This window comes from Schistocerca serialis, chromosome 7, assembly GCF_023864345.2.
Source record: "Schistocerca serialis cubense isolate TAMUIC-IGC-003099 chromosome 7, iqSchSeri2.2, whole genome shotgun sequence".
NCBI lineage: Eukaryota > Metazoa > Arthropoda > Insecta > Orthoptera > Acrididae > Schistocerca > Schistocerca serialis.
The window spans coordinates 576647792-576667852 of record NC_064644.1 but is presented as its reverse complement, the minus strand read 5'-3'; positions in this window follow the sequence as shown (position 1 = coordinate 576667852).

Below are 20061 nucleotides of genomic sequence, written 5' to 3'. Positions count from 1 at the left end.
ACACCTGTTTTCTTTGGGATTGGAATTACTATATTCTTCTTGAAGTCTGAGGGTATTTCGCCTGTCTCATACATCTTGCTCACCAGATGGTAGCGTTTTGTTAGGCCTGGCTCTCCCAAGGCTGTCAGTAGTTCTAATGGAATGTTGTCTGCTCCCGGGGCCTTGTTTCGACTTAGGTCTTTCAGTGCTCTGTCAAACTCTTCACGCAGTATCTTATCTCCCATTTCATCTTCATCTACCTCCTCTTCCATTTCCATAATATTGTCCTCAAGAACATCGCGTCTGTATAGACCCTCTATATACTCCTTCCACCTTTCTGCTTTCCTTTCTTTGCTTAGAACTGGGTTTCCATCTGAGCTCTTGATATTCATGCAAGTGGTTCTCTTTTCTCCAAAGGTCTCTTTAATTTTCCTGTAGGCAGTATCTATCTTACCCCTCGTGAGATAAACCTGTACATCCTTACATTTGTCCTCTAGCCATCCCTGCTTAGCCATTTTGCATTTCCTGTCGATCTCATTTTTGAGACGTTTGTATTCCGTTTTGCCTGCTTCACTTACTGCATTTTTGTATTTTCCCCTTTCATCAATTAAATTCAATATCTCTTCTGTTACCCAAGGATTTCTACTAGCCCTCGTCTTTTTACCTACTTGATCCTCTGCTGCCTTCACTATTTCATTCCTCAAAGCTACCCACTCTTCTTCTACTTTATTTCTTTCCCCCATTCCTGTCAATTGTTCCCTTATGCTCTCCCTGAAACCCTGTACAACCTCTGGTTCTTTCAGTTTATCCAGGTCCCATCTCCTTAAATTCTCACCTTTTTGCAGTTTCTTCAGTTTTAATCTACGTAACCAATAGATTGTGGTCAGAGTCCACATCTGCCCCTGGAAATGTCTTACAATTTAAAATCTCGTTCCTAAATCTCTGTCAAGATAGTATCGGGAGACCTATCCCCGCCGGCAGCAACCACAGCGTTCGAAGTTTGCGACAGTGTTTTGCCTTTTGTCTGAGACAGGTTCGTGTCAGGAAATCATGAAACACCTACCCAAAATGTTCGGACACCAGATTTGGAGGAAAATGTGGCTAATACTGTGGAAGGCGACCGCCGTGTCAGTACCAGGCAGTTGGCCAGCCAGGGGCCCGTATGGAACGTTCTCCATTGCAATTGTTACTTCCTTTATCACTTACAGCGTGTGTAGGGCTTACTAGCGACAGACTTTTCACATCGGGGGCAGTTTTGTCACGGGTTTCTTCACAAGGCAACCACGCTACCAGGATATGTGCTCTCCATCCTATTCACAGCTGAGGCCACCTTTACGTGGAGTGGTTATCTTCAACTTTCGTAACAGTCACCTGTTGGATAGTATGCAGAACCGCCATGGTATGGTGACAGCGAGTCATTAGCCTCGACGGAGGGGGGCCAAGTCGCATTGCCTGCCCGTTCATCAGATCTCAAACCGAGCGATTTCTGATTATGGGACATCTCAAAAGAATCCTGTATGCAGATCCCATTCTGGATGTGGAGACACTGGAGCAGCGTATTCATGCTGCCTTTGACACTATTTGGATGCAACCCGGTCGATATGAAAGTGAGACAGAATATGCTGCTGCACATACACGCATGCGTTGAGGCACATGGATACCATTGTCAAAACACACACACACACACTATATATATATATATATATATATATATATATATATATATATATATATATATATATATATATTAGAAAAAAACATTCCACATGGGAAAAATATATTAAAAAACAAAAATGCTGTGACTTACCAAACGAGAAGGCGCTGGTAGATAGACACAATAAACAACACACACAAATTTCAAGCTTTCGCAACCCACAGTTGCTTCATCAGGAAAGAAGGAAGGAGAGGGAAAGACGAAAGGATGTGGGTTTTAAGGGAGAGGGTAAGGAGTCATTCCAATCCCAGGAGCAGAAAGACTTACCTTAGGGGGAAAAAGGGACAGGTATACACTCGCACGTACACACACACACATGTCCATCTGAAAGATTCCTTTCATGCTATTTTGCTCGATTTATTGTTGTCTGCATCATACATTTGCACCTCTAAGTTTACTGCGTTATTTCTGATTTTATCTGGTATGAGACTGAGCAGTGGAATATCTTATAGTGACATATAAACACGAACAATTTGTCATACAACACTTAAAAAAACACATGTTTATATGTAATTCTTATCAATTTCCTATGAAACCCACATCCGCCTCCTTTACGTACTGTATGTGATGTTCTCCCAAGATACTGTCATCTCCCTCCCTTCTGGTGTGAAAAGATGAATGAGTGAGAGTATTTGTAGTTGCATACTCGTGGTAGTGGAGAATTTCTGTCTGGTAGAGAACAGCGGTACCAACATCTGAGTAGGTAGATACGATTTCTAAGGCAAAGAGGTTTGTCTCCTTGGTGTGGTTCTGTCCGTCCCTTGTCAATTTGGTAAAGGAAGCTACATCTCTCGTCAGTTCCTGTTGTATTTGTGGGACACCCTCGGACGGGCGCACGCTAGCGAGTCTGCGGACAGTTTCTCAAGTGGTAAAATCGTCGGGTAAGCTCGTCTTTGGTGAGTCCGAAGGACAATGAAATACTGAAGTTTTCACCCTAACTGAGATATTAATTACTTTTGTTACAGATTTATATCGACAATGTTTTTTATGTTATTTTAAATCGCGATGCAGTGCGATTACAGTGTTGGTTTCGGAGTGTATTGCGGTAGTTGCTTTGTTTCCACTCCGATAAGGAAAGTGGAAGCACGTTAAGTCAAATAGTGTAATTCTAATTAAAAGCATCACTCTTTAGTGTGAATGTGCGTGTGATTGTAACGTTTTCTCTCGTTGAAATTCTTCAAATTAATAATTTTTCTTTGTGTTCAACCTACGTCGTGTGTGCTTTGTAGTAACAGTACGACGTGCTCGTTTAACGGGCCATGAGGTCAATACTATGGCGTTATTAACGCATTTCGGAAGTTTTCTGTACCTAATGTGTTTGGATTTGACTTATTCATTAAAATCGTTGTGGAATTACGTATTTTCTGTAAATGATCTGCCGGCAGGGGTGGCCCAACGGCTCTAGGCGCTACAGCCTGGAACCGCGCGACCGCTACGGTCGCAGATTCGAATCCTGCCTCGGGTATGGAAGTGTGTGATGTCCTTAGGTTAGTTAGGTTTAAGTAGTTCTAAGTTCTAGGGGACTGATGACCTCAGAAGTTGTCCCATAGTGCTCAGAGCCATTTGAACCATATGTAAATGAACTTGTGCACGTGGAACATGTGGTGCAGTAACAAAACTCGTACTCAGATACTGTTTTGCATAATATTTTGGGTATTCAAACGTAATTAATCGATATCGCGAACAGTTTTCCTATTTCACAATTTCTAGAAAGATTTTTAAAGGGCATTTTGGTAAGATTGTGGATATATCGAACCCATGTTACCTTTGTCTAAATTTCCAATACCAGTCTGTGGTTATCCATTAGGAACGCGACTACGCTAGGAGCGGAATTTTTTGCCTAAATAAAATGGACTGGTTTTGGTTCATTTCCTTTTTGTGTACCCTTGAACTATCTTTGTGTGCTTGCGGTATCCCGTCCTGTTTCCTATTCTTTCCGCTTCCTATTCTTTGAAAGTCACGTTTTATGCTAATTGAACACCCTCTGAATAGCACTTTTCTTAATTTACAACAGTAAATACGGCACCAGCTTTGAGACAGACTGAGCATGTATTATCCGTTGTATTGAACAATGATGAATTTTAAAATAAATATAAAAGTTTTAACTTACTTCTGTTTACTTAAAATAATAATAAAATGATAAAAAATGAGCTGATAGTGTGGATGACTATTGCATAGATTAAACAATTTATAACAGTAATAAAAATGTATTTATCAGTCACCCACGCATACTTTCCACCCTAGGTTCGGGAGGTGTTTTAAAATCACATTCATAGATATGTCTTCTGTGCATACACTTCCTATAAACTATATAATAAAGACTCAACATAGTAATAGCTTCGTATTTTCATAAGCTCACACTCCTTGGATGCTTACTTCTTTATCATTTTCCTGCTACTTTAGTCCATGTAGTTGGCTATAAAAGCAGTGTACTTCTTTGCACATGATGTTGTTTTCACTTTCCTGTTAGCCATTTGCTGTAATTGTACTAGCTAGATGATGTGTGCTCATATGGTGCGTCGAACAGAAGGTAGATTTAAACCTCGACATGTATTTGGTTTCAGACCGCTAGGAACTATGTTCTAGCAAGTCACAACTCAATGCTGGTTCAAGGTACATATATTAATATTTTGGCTGAGCCGAGTTACGATATCAGTTTCACTGTCTGTGGAAGGTACCTGGGAAAGATAGAATTATCTTAATTCAGGTGAAAGGAAAGAATGTGTTACACAAAAACGTCACTAAAATGTTAAGAGTGGCCCTGGTGTGGTACTTTCATTTCCCACGTCAAATTAAGTTATTCGTACATGTGATTTCAAATACTGATAGTACAAACTAAAGTGATAAGCAATTCGCTTGGTAGAGAGAGTGGAAAAATATAGCCTCATTTGATAACAAAAGGAATAACAGTAACAGTATCTCAAGCAAGATCGCAAATTTAGTTGCATATCACTTTTACTAGGAAATACACAAGCTTTATATTGTATATCGATGGATAAACTTCTCAAAGATAGGCAGATAAGTGTTATGTCAGCTATATGGCCCCTTTCAGGAAACTCTATCATAGCTCATGAGTGTTTAACCTAATAGCAGATGCCATTTCAGTGGAATTACAAATGATCACGTAGAAAGTAGTTAAATTACATCACGTATCACGTATCATGATTTTTTTCCCGAACCACATGGCCTAGTGAGAAATGCATCATAATTTTGGCAACGCGACCGCTACAAACCGAGTTCGAGATATCATAAATTGTAATAGTCCAATTACATATGTTTCTTTATTCCCCAATAAACTAGAAATTTAGTATATATAAAATTAGCAAAATTAATACCAATCTATTTTTGAGTGATGGACAAATGGGAACAAGTGGGCAAAATACATATTTTTAGTAATCTATCTATATCCGGATCCCGCTCCAACTACTACCGGGTCTGGGTGCTGACGAGTCCTCTCCATTTGGCTCGGTCCTCCCTCCATTTTTCTTCCTCTACTTGCTGCCAGGTCACACCTCTCCTTTCCAAAGATATTCTCACTCCCGTTTTCCACCGTGTTCTTGGGCGCCCTCTAGGTCTTTTTCCATCCATCTTTAGTTATTCCATAATTTTGGGGAGTCTCTGCTCACGCATCCTGTACCATCTCAATCTCTTTTTTTCGATTTCTTCTGTCATAATTTCTTGTTTAAGGTCCTTTCTAATATCTACATTCCTTAGTCTGTCCATTCTTGTTTTTCCCTTAATTGCTCTGGGAAATTTCACCTGCTTGCAGTCTACTCCAGTCCCTCTCTGTCGTTGTCCACGTTTCTCCTCCATAGGTGACAATAGGGAAGTAATAACTCTTATACATAAGGAGTTTTGCTTTTTCTGAAACTTCCATACTCCAAATAAGGTGTTTTATTGTTTGGTAGATATTGCTTCCCTTCTGTAACCTCCTATTAATTTCGTTAGTTATTCTTCCATCACTAGATATTTCACTCCCTAAATAAGTGAAACTGTGTACCACTTTGAGGGGTCTCCATTCAAAGTAATATTCCCGTTGATCCCCTTGTCTCTTCCAAATACCATTACTTCTCTCTTAACATTATTCATTTTTAATCCATACCTTTTCTTTACTTCCTTCCACGCGTCGAGCTGTAACTGTACATCTACCTCTTTATCACCCCATGTTACCACATCATCTGCAAAAATCATCTTTTTGTCTTTTTCTTTTACTATACCTTTAACTGCCCTATTCATTCCCTCCATCGCAGCATTAAAAAGTGCAGGAGATAGAATACTTCCTTGTATAAGTCCTTGTCTTATTTCGAAGTATTCAGAGTTCCCCAGTCTTTCGAAATAAGACAAGGACTTAAAACAAGGAAGTATTCTATTTCCTGCACTTTTTAATTTTTTTTTCATGAATGAATATTTTTATTCATGGATGAAAATTTTTATTCATTATGAATAAAAAATTTTATTAATAATGTTGCAAAAAATTTGTTTCATGTTCACCGCTAAGAACATGTGAGCCATCACCCAGCATCGAATTCCATGGAATGTAAATGAGATGGAGGCGCTGAATGATGGCCCAAAAGTCACGAGATCCATAAGTACCGGCTGTTTGAGAAAATAAATAAATAAATAAATGTAAAGGATTGTAATCGTTTCCATTTATTCTTAATAATTTTGCACAGTGCCAGTAGCAGCGGAGCACTTTTAATGCAGTAATATGCTGAACCTGTGGTCCCAGCTATGGTTTCCATTCTGGAGTAACTTAAATTTTCGAAGGGAGTTTCGTTCTGGGTCCCTTACTGCAGCGGTTCATCGAAGGAAAACCGTAAAAATTTAATTTTAATGAAGTGCTCCGGATCTCAAGAGATTAACTATCTTTCAGATATATTATAGCCTTAATTTTAAGAAAGGGACACGTCGCACAGCCGACCTTTCTACCAGGATAGGGCCAGAATTTAAATGTATTCTTCTGATCTAGCAAAAGAGATTTCTCTTTGGAGAAAGTTCAGGACTTGGAGTTGGCTCTGTGAGTACGAACTGTGTGAGAAATGTGGGGCTGCCGCTCACCTCTCACCGCATCTCTTGCAGAGCTTGGCGATTCTGGAGAATTACACGATGCCGGCTGTCCAGACGAAGGTCCAGTGATGCGAGCACGGGTGAAAGACATCTGTCTCTTCTTCGGACGTATCCGAGAGCTTATTGGCTTGCTGAAAATGACGTAGTGATAAGTTTTCGTGTTGTCACAAGCGCCCACCGCAGTCTGGTGGGCCTCTAATCTACACAAAAGGGACGCTATATTGCCTGTCCCTGTTGCTGACAACACGTCACAAATAACGGTGATACGGTTGGCAGACTACGCATGCTCTCAGTTCGCGTAAGATCATTCGACGTCTCGGTAGCTTTGCAACTGAGTGGCGCAGCTTCTGCATCTGCAGCTTGCGGGACTCTGACGGTATAGCTAACGTTCTTGAGAATAATGCTTGAAGATGAATTGACTACTAGATATAAACGGAACAGAAACCGGCGGATACGATGTACATGTGCAGATATACAAATGATTACAACTTCCTGGAAGATTAAAACTGTGTGCCCGACCGAGACTCGAACTCGGGACCTTTGCCTTTCGCGGGCAAGTGCTCTACCATCTGAGCTGCCGAAGCACGACTCAAGCCCGGTCCTCACAGCTTTACTTCTGCCAGTATCCCATTCTGTATACAAATGATTACAATCTGAAGAAAAATATGATTTATTCATGAGAAAGAGCTTCACAAAGTGATCAGCTCAATAAAGCTTTGGTCTACCTTAGGCCCTGATTCAGACAGTTGACAGAGATGTTGGATGTCCTGCTGAGAAAGATACATGCCAACTTCTATCCAACTGGCGCGTTATATCGTAAAAATCACGATCTGGTTGGATGGCTCCGCCCCTAATACTCCAAACGATCTCAACTGGGGAGCGATACGGTGACCTTCCCGGCCGAGGTAGTATTTAACAAGCAGGAAGACAAGTAGTAGAAACTCTTGCCGTGTGTGAGTGGGCATTGTCTTGCTGAAATGTAAGTCCAGGATGGCTTGCTCTGAAGGGCAACAAAATGGAGTGTAGAATATCGTCAAATTACTGTTGTGCTCTAAGGATGCCGCGGATGTCAACCAAAGCTGCCCTGCTATGAAATGATATGCCATCCAAGACCATCAGTGTCGGTCGTGGGCCGTTTGGCGGGCTAGAGTCTGGTTGGTATCTCACCTCTGTCTGGGGCGTCTCAAGACACTTCTTCGGCCTGGGATATCGTTAACTGGAGAATAATTGTTTTTGTTTATGAGTCCCGCTTCGAACTAAGCTTCAATGATTACCGAAGACATGTCTTTTTTTACAAAATTGCAGTGAATGTAGCAACCAGTCGCGGAAACACAATATATTTATCTTGTTGCAAATCGATCTCGACTGATATCAGTCATCATTGGTGCTAAAACAAATACAGGAGACAGGGCATAAACAACAAAGTCATAACATACTATTTTTCTAACCGATACATGCCATAAGTAGAAGTACTATCCTTGGCAGAGCTCTCATGAAGTGACACACCGTAGGTCGACCTGATGTGGCGCCACGCTGCAATAAGCGCCCTCTATATACAATGCAAAAGTAATGTAAAATACAAGCAATGAGGAATACATCACGTAACACAAAAATTATACAGTAATGGTAATTGATAATACCAATCTAAATAATTACAACAAGTGAAAATGTCTGAACATTGTTTGTCAGATGATAATAACAAATTAAATATATACGTCAAAACTACGTTCGTCAAAGCTGTAAGAAGAGATAAACTCGCTAAAAGAATGATTCCATTCACACAAATGTAGAAAATGAAACTTATCTGTCATAATGACGAAACCGAATATTGGTGTCAATGGCCATCTGCCGTTCTACATACGAACTACAAGTGCATCAAAATGCACATTTCTGTTACTTCCAGTGGATGACTCTATGATACTGAATGTAGAAATCCAAAGTTGACAGAGTTCAGGTAAAAATTACAGTACGAGATAAACAATCGTATTACTTAACTAATGCGATTAACGAAGTGTTGCGCATACAAAGAACCATATATGTGGATAACGACTTTTGATCTACTATGCAAACTATAGCCTCATGAACAAATGTACCATGCTCCCTTATATTTCTTATGAGTATGATGGTAACCGATACAAGGATTGCCACATCACTGCCAACCACCGGCGAAAAATAGGTGCTCAAAAGTCAATCACAATACAACAAGAGCAGCACGCTCAACATATGTAAAACCAACTCTAAGCACCGAAAACCATTTACCATCTAACAACCACTTTTTTGAAAAACAATGACTCAGTTTAGGTGCGAAAATTGCCAATTGCATCAGAGTTCACAAATACATGTTTTCTTTAAAACTAAATACATGTAAGGAGATACAAAACCATTTAAAAAATCAATGTAGAGTAAATAGACGTCACTCGATGTAAGGTGACATAAATAATCACCAGGAATGGAACAACACAAAACACTGTATTTTATCTTTCTAATGTGAATAAATATGAACAATCTTGTGATGACAGATGATCTGCTCAATGCAGCAAACTTACATTCTAATGGCCTAAAATATTCGTTGAAACAACGATTAGCTACGTAAGTTTGCCCGAAAAATATAAAGGCAGTCAGATATCGATTAAGGTGATACTGACAACAACATGTCAACCATTACTTTTGTATTCTACATAGAGGGCGCTTATTGCAACGTGGCGCCACCTCATGTTGTCTTGTTGTAGTGTTGACCGATGACGTGTCACTTCATGATAGAAGTCTGCCAAGGACAGTACTTCTACTTATAATGGCACGTATCGGTTAGAAAAATGGTATGTTATGACTATGAAGTTTAATTTCAGACATCTGTATGTGTTGTGATTGATGTAACTATGTTTTATTGTCAATTTTTCCGTTTCTTAAAGCAGTTCTAGTTTATGCCCCGTCTCTTGTATTTGTTTTAGCAACGATGATGACTGATATCAGTCGAAATCTATTTGCAACAAGATAAATAAATTATGTTTCCTCGACTGATTGCTACATTCTTTGTAATTTTATATTCCTCGGTCGCTGCACAGAAAGGGAACCTTATGGAGCCCAACTTCAAGTGTCTTTTTTTTGGGTTAAGAGATTCTTGAAGTGGTTATTTAGTGTAGTGAAGAGAAGTTTAATATAGAGTGAGATGGTTGATGAGAGTATATATATTAATTGCAGTGAGATGCACTTTTCCTTATTCTATTGTACACCGACAGTGACTGAGAATTTATTAATTTCTTGATGGAAATGTAATCATGTAATAGCATAGGGTCTGACTGGATTGTGACTATTGTCCGACATGTGGCAAATACCCACTTACATTAACAAATGTTTCACCATGGGTGTACTCTCCGTGACGATCAGTACAACGTTACATACGAGAAGGCCACTGTTGAAAGCAGTGCTGGAAGTCGGCCTCTCCCAACTTGTTGACCTATTTGACCTTAGAAAATAAAAAAAAAGAAGTGACAGGCGGTCGCGTCGGGCGAAGCGGTATGTGGTGAAACGCAGTGACTCCATATTTAGCAAAAGAACACATTTACACACAATGCAGTATGGGCTGGCGCATTGGCACTATTCATGCAAAATCTTAGGTACACTTTTACTATGAATTCCCAAGATTTCATCAGGAGCTCGGACACACTGACGGCATTCACAGTACAGTAGGCCAATTTTCTCGACCATGTCATCCGTTTTTTATGTTATAAGGTCCGAAGACTTTTGTTCACCGAAAACATTCACTTCCTGTAACATGGCATGCGCTCCTTTATTTGTTTTTCGCCAGTTTCAGGACTTGAGATTAACCCGTTGCTCCATCTGAACCTTTTACATTTTCCTGGAAGACGCCAGCGCAAGCGCAAGGATTACAATGGATGACTGTTACAGCGAGAATTAGTGACCTATAACTGAGCACGTACAGACAGGTTGGGGGAAGCATCAGCTGGTATTAACATGACGATTATGTTAACGTACGCGAACTATAGTCAAAAATTTTACAGCTGGTCAGCCAGTCACCAGAGCTCGAAAAAGGCTCGAAAACAATAAACCAGCTGTTGACTGTTTTACACTTCAAAAGGTAGTTGTCTAGTACTTTCAGGATTGAAAAGGACTCGAAAACGATAAAATAGCTGCTGACTTTGATTCACAGCTAAAACGTTGCTGTCTAGTTCTTTACATGCAATTTCGCTGTATGTATGCACTGCACAGTGTATGGCCACTTCGTCTTGTCATTTTGGATAGCTGAAATCGTTCCTATAGATGACGTATTTCTTCGTTTCGGTTGTTCTCCATCCTGAGGCCAGTATTCGCGCATGGGAGCATATTGCTGGTCGCCTCCGGCTCACTGCGATAGAGCGTACGATTCCAACTGTTCAGACTTGTCAGCATCAGGATGGAGGACAACCGAAATTATGAAAGCAGTGGCTTAAACTTCCCCAAACGACAGAAGACGAAATGGGCATATATGTACTGCAGTGCATAAATTTAAGCAATTTTACTCTAAACTTGAGGAACAAACTACTTCTTTTGTAAGTGAAATTAATTTTTTCCACGTAATTATTGTATTCCTACGTAATTATTGTTAGTGTGTGTATTTAATTATACAAAAACAACAGTCAGCACCTACTGGTATTAATGTGGATAAAATGGGGATGACTGTATATTCATGAATCAAAAGAACAAAATAAAGGTGTAAAAAAATTATAAATGAAGAATTGATGAGCTTCACTCATTATGTTTCCGTAATGGATATACGGTCGGTCCCTGTTGCTGCAAAGATTACAAACACTCGTTTGTTGTTTTACACTCTAAGTGTTTCTGAACTAAGAAATTTTGCAACCAGTAATTGTAGCGTGTAGAGAGAAGTGTATCAGCTATAGAGCTTTTGGACACAAAACCGAGTAAGACTATTCTTATGACAATACGAAAACCTCTTTGTTATGACTCGTGTAGTGAGAGAGTGTAGCATTGTTCATCGCGAGCCTTAAATCGGCAGGAGGTGTTTAACGTTCCGGTTCCATTAATCGTTATTGTTTGAAAGAAACAGGCTGTCTTCCAGCCATCGGATTTCACCGTACCTCAGCCTTCCACTTTGGTAATCAACCTTAAAAAGCCAACCGCAACAAAAAACAACACGAACCAATCAGTGACACGAAAAACAAAAGACAATGAGCAACAAGACGAAACCTACGAACACACGTGAAATCAGATCAGAACGTTAGAGTTGTACTCCACTTTAGTTGGAATATGACGTAGGAATTCGGATTCGTACCGAAAATATTGTGTGATAAATAGCCACTCTCCGTAAAACAAACTTGAAAACTGCGGTAACCTAAGGCGTGATCCTGAAGGAAAAAATGGGCCTATGCGCGTGTTGTATAACTGGAGCAACGTTACGGATGAAACAACCACGTGACACAGTAATAAAACGAGTAGAAAATTTCTTCCATTCTGGGAAACAAAGACTGCCATTTCAGGATCATATTATGTAAAAAAGCACACTATAATACGTGAACATAATTGCCGGAAAATACTTTTATAGAGTAACATTTTTCCTAGGTGCAGTCTAGAAGAACGTAACCTAGTAATATTCAAGGTGTATACTTAGTATGTTCCTAAGGCATTACAGTAAGTTTGCTTCAACTCTTTGCTCCTGTTTTGTGCAATTCATAACGTTCGATAGATAGTTGTAATTCCCGGATGAAACAGGTAGTAATCTAGCTGCGAACCGTACGGTGTACGGAGAGCTGGAAGTAGATCACAAGTTTTCGAGGCCCAGTGTGAAAGGATACTGTAGTCAATGGATATTTACGTGGTATGTTAGAAAGAATGGAGTGTGGTGCTGCTGACCATCAGCAGCAAGTAAGACAACTGCAAGACACAGGTACCACCTCGTGTAGTAACAGTCGTACCAGTAAGCAACGTGACGAAATGGAATGGGAACAGGGACCTTAAAAATGCCCGTTTAATCATCTATATGAGCTTCCGGTGGTTTCCTTACATCGATTAAGGCGAATGCTAGTATGGCTTCTACGAAAACCACACGGGTGATGTTTTCCTCTACTACTGTTGTATCCGACTGCCTATTGTGTGTATTTGGATCTCGACGTCGATGGAACGAAAAATCTTTGGCTCCGTCGATACTTTTTCCAGTAGTCATATTTCAGGAATGTAATTCATTTTTAATTGACAGCGAGCTGAGTAGCGAACAGTAAAGAATAAAGCTGGTTCTGAACGATTTAACGCATACAAAAAGTCGTTGCAACAGGAAGTCGTAACCGGTTGGTTTCGTGAGGTGGAGGTTGTACCTGTGTGGAAAAATGTAGCATAACTTGACAGAGGTTTTAAATTCTGATTAAAGGATCAACTTGCTAAAAACGAGCACCTAAACATCATTACTGCATGTGGCTGTTTCCAAATTTGCTCCGGTTCTGCTTGTACATTCGCATGTATAGCTGCTCTTAACGTCACATGACGCATACCCAAGACTGCAGTAACAGCCGAATCGCTAGAGTACGCCGCTCCCAGGGATACGCGCATATCAGTTGGCTCTTCCACAAGGCAGTGAGGACGAGGCAGTGGTGGAGATCCTCGCTACAGTTGAAATTTGTGTAAACTGTTACTAATATCTACAAATATTCCGGGAAAAGTGACACAGCGTGTTTAGTGTATTGATGTTCTTTAATCGTTTTTTCAGATGGTAATTGGTTGCCGCTGCTACTTGATGCGAAGACATTTTATGACCTCTAGGCGCAGGTTAGATTCAATATCAGGGTCGCTGCCTCTTGAGGGGAAACGGGGGGGGGGGGGGGGGGGGGGGGGAATAAGTCACATTGTCACACAGTTGGTAACCAGTAATCGCCGTTACTATTCCTGAGTTGTGTTGTTGATCTATAATGCTCGATAAAATCGTTGCCCTTGTAATTTAACATTTGATTCTTCATATGAGCTTTGTAAGTGATCACAAATCACAGAAGAATGGCGACAGAATTTCTACGGACGGAAGAAGAAATACGGTACCTGTTTTAAAAAATGGTCATCGATGATGCCGAATTATTTTTAGTAATTAATTATACATGTCACTCGATAATGAAGAAAAAGCAGCCTTTTCATAAAACAAAATCACCCATGATTTAATTCACTTTAGCAGAAAATATCGCCTAAATCGCAGAAATAATTTAACAGCCAGAACAAAAACAATATTTACTTTTGAGGAGTGTCACAGTCGTCTGTCAAGTATTCGTTTCTCTATTGACTGTGAGAGCCAAGTTTAATAATCTTTGGATTCACTTTGGAATGAAATAAACGATGTGTAGAACGCAAAATATGCACGGGACTGCCGAAGTAACAACTCTACGTCTTCACAGAAATTGTAAGGATAAATTTTTTTCCGCATCGTCGGATGGCATACGTTATCATTTTCACAAGACAAAAGAAGAACTGTATTAAGTTTCACCATACATCACTAGTGACGTCAATGACAAATAAAAAGGTAATATTTTTTTTCTTCTTTTATTATATCTGAATACCACCAGTAGTTCTATTTTTGCAATGATAGGTTCCAGCTCTTGTCTACAGCCAGTTGAGTTTTTTCAAAGAATAGAAGAATTAAAAACATGAGATAAAATGGATCTGTGGTGATGTTATACATACGAAACGAAGAAAATGAAATGTTTAAAATTAATATCTGTAACTTTTTTTTCATTATTCCTTTAAGTGTTGGGACAGAAAAGCCTCGTAACGTAGCGGCGCAAGCATTGTCAAGTTATGACAGAACTGAGTGTGGCTATAGAACACAGCTGGAACCATTATTCTACTTTTTTTTTGTTTTACTCGGCAGTAATAGCTGGTGGAAAAACCTGTGACTGTAAAAACAGTGGTTCCGGTTACTATAAAATAACATTCCTGCTGCCAGCCACAATTTTCCTTCGTTTGTTTCCTGCACGATGTGTTTTTCGAGTAATGTGGGGTTTGCCGTTGACGTATCCATTTTCAGCTGCTGCGTTATTGTTTTGTATTTCCCTGTAATTAATAGCGAATTTCGAAATAACTTTTAGTTACGCATTTGTAATTGTTTTCTTTGTGCGTAAGAATTATACAGAACCTCACACGTCGACAATATAACACATAAATCCCGTAATACACAGAAAACACACTTGGGGATGCGTCGTGCCAGAAACAAAGGAAAATATAGGCTTGCAACTAGAAATGTTACTTCACAACACAAAAAAGTAATTCTAGAAATAACGAGAGTTTACCTCGTAAAGGAAGCAGTAATAGTAATAATAATAATAATAATTCTGCGATTTTGGTGTTTCGAAATGGATAGCTACACTAGATTTAAGGAAGAAAAATGTGCAACCATGTGGAACGTCAGAGAAGATTTTCCGAAGAACTACATAAATCAGTGTAACCTATAGCGGTAGTGTTAACGGTACCGATGCAAGAGAACCCGGCGCGGCGACGAATACGTCGCGAGTAGACGGTTCATATGACGCGATCAACTCGGCAATATTCTTCGGTAGCCTCGTCCCGCTTGCACTGAGCGTGTGCGTGTGAATGCGCCAACCAGCTGCTCGCCGAGTGACGGATGGGCCGAAGCACACCACAGGCCGCATCTGCGACGCTGGGAAGATGTTGGCGGCGGTGTGCGCGATAGCTGGTGGGCGCGCGCCTACCTGTGTTGCGCCCGCGTGCGGCTGTGGCTGCGCGTAGCTGGTGGCCGGCCAGAGAGCCGTGAACGCGATCGCGCTACTAGAGCCGCACTAGGAGGACCAGTAGAGCCGCGGCGCCAGCTAGCGAGTCTCCCCCAACCCCTCCTTCCCTTCCTCTAGCTACACGTGTCGCCCTGTAGCTCTAGCAGCGCCGCCTACTTCTCGCGTGACGATCGTGGTCCGTGGTAGTTTCTGCACCGCCCCTGGTTACACAATTCTCGGACTCTGTAGTCAGCCGCACCATCACCTTCACCCACACCACCACTCTGTTAGCCAAAGAGTTCACCGACTTGGCCGAAACTGTGCCTATCCGCGCTTAGAGCCTAGATTTTGCAGATAATTTCTCAGTATCGTTGCCAGGTGCGACCACACAAGATTCTGTAATTAACTTTTATGACTTCCCCCGTGCATCCCTCAATTTTTTTCCGTGAATTCTTTTTCTTAGATAAATTTTTCTTGGATACCTCGAGGCAGTGCAAAAAAGGGATCGTATAACATAATGATCTTTTCAGCTCCTAATGATTTTTCTTAACGTAGGCCTAAATTTCAGTCGCCAGTGCCGCCATCTAGCGGGAAATGGCCTAGAAACTACTGCTCCTGTAACGCCAGCAGTGGATGGAAAAGTAACTCCTGGTACAACTAATCGTCTATAATTCAAAAAGTGTCATGTTGATTATTATACCTAAACAAATACCTAATTTAAGTCTCAATTACAGTTAGTCATCCGAAGTGGATATAATGAATTCTCATTCTTTATTCACTCCATTTCATTACTGTTTCCTTCACAGTCTGGTTCTTGGAGTCCACATCACATCTGTCAATTCTTTATTTGTACGTGTTTCCGCTAGAAATTTGGGAGGAATTTATCTGGTCTATTTCTTCATCTTTTTGACTCATTACATGCTTGCTCCTTCCGTATAACATCTTCTGGGTGAGACTCGTTGATAGAAGTCTGTACATGTCACCATAAATGTATGTCCTCTTTTACGATGTCTGCCGGGAAATGAGATAATTTTACATTGATTTCCATAATTTTAGACGATAACCGTATTACGTTCTGTTTCTGGCGCGAATCTTTCTCACAGTGTTCTGTTCCTTTGTGAAAATGCTTTGGCATGGCCTTTCATGCGAAGTCTGGGAGTTTCGCTGGGAGACAGAACTTTCGGTTTCATAAACGTGTTGTAATGCCCAGTTTCTGTGTATATGTGGAGAGACATATTTTGTTGTGGAAGTCTTGAGTTTTTCCGCACACCCTCTCGAGTTACTGTAAACGATTTCTTTCTGCTATTTTTGGTCCCGCAGTATGTTCAGTGATATTGCCTAATTCCTCGGTTTGCCCATACTTTGTCGACAGTTTTTGAATTTCCGGTTTGACCACACGAATAGAATTTTTTGAGCTAAATAAGTGAGCCAATTTTTCAGCGTGTTCTTTGAGAGGTACTGTCCGTTTGATCGCAGTGGACTCATCGTTTGCGAACGCAAGTAATGTAGAAGATTGATCCGTGTCACATTATCGATAACATTGTTATGATCGAGCTGTTCCCAAAGACTTGAACTATCCTGTGCTTTTCTATAATCCCTGAACAGAGTAGTTATAGAATGAGACAGAGACGGGCGGTCTTTAAGAAGTGAGGCTCTGGAAGTAACTATAGACACTTTAGTGGGTAGCGTTGCTGCTTCTGGATCACGGGGTACCGGGTTCGATTCCCAGCCGGATTGGGGATTTTCTCTGCCCGGGGACTAGGTGTTTGTGTTGTCATCATTTCATCAGCATCATTATCATTCCTGATAGTGGCTGGATTCGGCCCCGTAAAAAATTGGAGTGTGAAAAAATTGGCACTTCGTATGGGCGCTGATGACCACGCAGTCGAGCCCCCACAAACCAAACATCATTATGGACACTTGACATAGAGCGTGTCGCTGCGAGACTAGCCGCCGTTTGCACACAGAGAGCAGTGTGTGGGCTCTGCGACTGAAGGCGAGGTGGCCAGTATTGTGTCGGGAGCTGAGACCTTTGGTATGCGCCCAACTAGAAGAAAACTTTAGTAGTTTCTCATGTAGGCAGTATGGTCAAATCTTAGTGCACCTTGTAAGTTATCAAATGAATTCATTGAAAGATAAGAAGACTACCAGTCATGTGCTACAGCACGGACTAATTGTTCAGCAATGTTGTATTTATGCTGCTAAGTGTCAAATAAACCAGTAACCATAGAGTAAGGTCCACTTCCAAAAATCAGTGTCTCTTCGGAATCATGGTAGCTGTTAGTGTGGTTATATAAAAATAAAATTTTCATGTAAAGTCTAAGGAAAATATATTACGAAGTGTACCATTGAAACTTATTGTTGTAAACGAATAGATACTGTCGTATAATTATGTTTCAGCAACATGGCGTGTTGAGAGATTCCTGTTATTGGCGACTTAAAGAAGGAAATTTTGGTATACGAGCTTCCAGTAAAATTGGGGATATGGAAGGCACTGTTGGTGAAATGCTGCGCCGGTTCCAGGGTGTAGCTGACAGCAACGTATACGTTGCGCCGAAACGAATAGGCGGGTTAAATGTGGTACTTTACAAGAGCTCAGCGGTATGCTAGGTTTTTCAGAATCGTGTGCACGTTCTCGTACGCAGGTCGTAATAGCTCAGGTTCAGCTTTTTCACTGGGGAAATTGGATTAACGATTTGAAAACAATCAAATAAGAAGCAGAAAAGAAAGATTAAAGTATCTCAATTGTGGATGAGTACTGCGACTGTGATTTAAATTGGCGATTTATGTGGTAACGAATAAGCAACCAGTTTCTACACTCCTGGAAATTGAAATAAGAACACCGTGAATTCATTGTCCCAGGAAGGGGAAACTTTATTGACACATTCCTGGCGTCAAACACATCACATGATCACACTGACAGAACCACAGGCACATAGACACAGGCAACAGAGCATGCACAATGTCGGCACTAGTACAGTGTATATCCACCTTTCGCAGCAATGCAGGCTGCTATTCTCCCATGGAGATGATCGTAGAGATGCTGGATGTAGTCCTGTGGAACGGCTTGCCATGCCATTTCCACCTGGCGCCTCAGTTGGACCAGCGTTCGTGCTGGACGTGCAGACCGCGTGAGACGACGCTTCATCCAGTCCCAAACATGCTCAATGGGGGACAGATCCGGAGATCTTGCTGGCCAGGGTAGTTGACTTACACCTTCTAGAGCACGTTGGGTGGCACGGGATACATGCGGACGTGCATTGTCCTGTTGGAACAGCAAGTTCCCTTGCCGGTCTAGGAATGGTAGAACGATGGGTTCGATGACGGTTTGGATGTACCGTGCACTATTCAGTGTCCCCTCGACGATCACTAGTGGTGTACGGCCAGTGTTGGAGATCGCTCCCAACACCATTATGCAGGGTGTTGGCCCTGTGTGCCTCGGTCGTATGCAGTCCTGATTGTGGCGCTCACCTGCACGGCGCCAAACACGCATACGACCATCATTGGTACCAAGGCAGAAGCGACTCTCATCGCTGAAGACGACACGTCTCCATTCGTCCCTCCATTCACGCCTGTCGTGACACCACTGGAGGCGGGCTGCACGATGTTGGGGCGTGAGCGGAAGACGGCCTAACGGTGTGCGGGACCGTAGCCCAGCTTCATGGAGACGGTTGCGAATGGTCCTCGCCGATACCCCAGGAGCAACAGTGTCCCTAATTTGCTGGGAAGTGGCGGTGCGGTCCCCTACGGCACTGCGTAGGATCCTACGGTCTTGGCGTGCATCCGTGCGTCGCTGCGGTCCGGTCCCAGGTCGACGGGCACGTGCACCTTCCGCCGACCACTGGCGACAACATCGATGTACTGTGGAGACCTCACGCCCCACGTGTTGAGCAATTCGGCGGTACGTCCACCCGGCCTCCCGCATGCCCACTATACGCCCTCGCTCAAAGTCCGTCAACTGCACATACGGTTCACGTCCACGCTGTCGCGGCATGCTACCAGTGTTAAAGACTGCGATGGAGCTCCGTATGCCACGGCAAACTGGCTGACACTGACGGCGGCGGTGCACAAATGCTGCGCAGCTAGCGCCATTCGACGGCCAACACCGTGTGTCCGTTGTGCCGTGCGTGTGATCATTGCTTGTACAGCCCTCTCGCAGTGTCCGGAGCAAGTATGGTGGGTCTGACACACCGGTGTCAATGTGTTCTTTTTTCCATTTCCAGGAGTGTAGTTTTCTGATAAGATTTATTCCACCATAACATGTTTTCGAGCCGCTGCAGGCTCATCATCAGATGGAGGTGTTACGAAAATATTTAAAACCAAGTGCAGCTAAGTACTGTGTATGACTGTGCACATAGGTTGATAATGTACGGTATAGGAAGAGATTTGATATGGATACCACAAGCTAGTGCACTCACCAGTACTGCATCTAGCTGCCCTTGATCCACAGCATAATGTTCTTGTTAACCTCCATCTGATGAGCATGCAGTGGCTCGAAAACATGTTTATGGTTGAACAAGTCGTATCAAAAAACTAAAAATAGCGACTAGTTGCGTGTTTATTACAGGTAAATCGCAAAGAAAAATA